We start from the raw sequence: 956 nt of genomic DNA, 5'->3' as shown, positions 1-956 counted from the left end.
AAGAGTGAGAAGCCGTAGCTGAGAATAATTATAATTGATATTAGTTGTTACCCTTGTTATTTTGTTGTAAATTTGAAATAAACAATTTGGACTATTAATCACATTATTCTATTAAAGTCACGGGTTCTTTTAAACACCTGCAAGAAGGATACCAAGTGGGACTGATAACATTTTGGATTAGAAAATCAAGTTATTCAACAAGGATACATGCCCAGGAAATCCTTCCTCTGATTATTATTAACTTTGCAAACAGAAAATTATTTTTTATGGAACAATTTTGTTAGAGGCTTCTTGTGCCAACAACTACAACCAAAGAAGCATTCTGCGTTTGAGAAAACACATCATGCTAAATAGAACTTCTATTTACAAATGCCTGTTGCGAAAGGATCACAAATAGATTAGCTAGATTGAAATTTCAACCGTAATAATATTGAAGCGGACAATATATGATCGTTCCCCGGCAACCCCGGCATCTGTCAGTGTCGTTTCAACTGACATCCGAGGACGACGCTAAAGCAACAGACACAAGATATTATTATTAAATGAATTATTCCTGGATGGATCCGTAATAACTAGTTGTAAAACCAGCGTAGGGAAGCCATTATGGCTGTTCACCAGTTCACCAGAGCTTAGCGTCTCCACAGAGAGCATCAAACGTTTAATAAAAATTGAAGAACCAATTTTCAATGTCCTGTTTATACAGTATCATGATCCCATACCAAGATTAATTATCTAAGGTTAAGCCAGATTACTCAAGAAAAACAGTCCGACTTGCCTATAGGCATATTTAGGAGTTCATTCCATAGCCTTAAATAATGCACTATGAATCCCCCCCCCCTAAAAAAAAGGAAAAAAGTGTAGCATTGTGAAAAATAAGTAATATTGAAATAAAAATTTCTAAATACTAAAGTCAGTTGGCAATTCATACATCGTACCAACACCAAATAAATAAATAA

This window comes from Penaeus monodon, chromosome 22 (genome assembly GCF_015228065.2).
Source record: "Penaeus monodon isolate SGIC_2016 chromosome 22, NSTDA_Pmon_1, whole genome shotgun sequence".
Classification (NCBI taxonomy): domain Eukaryota; kingdom Metazoa; phylum Arthropoda; class Malacostraca; order Decapoda; family Penaeidae; genus Penaeus; species Penaeus monodon.
Note: the sequence above shows the minus strand (reverse complement) of the source record.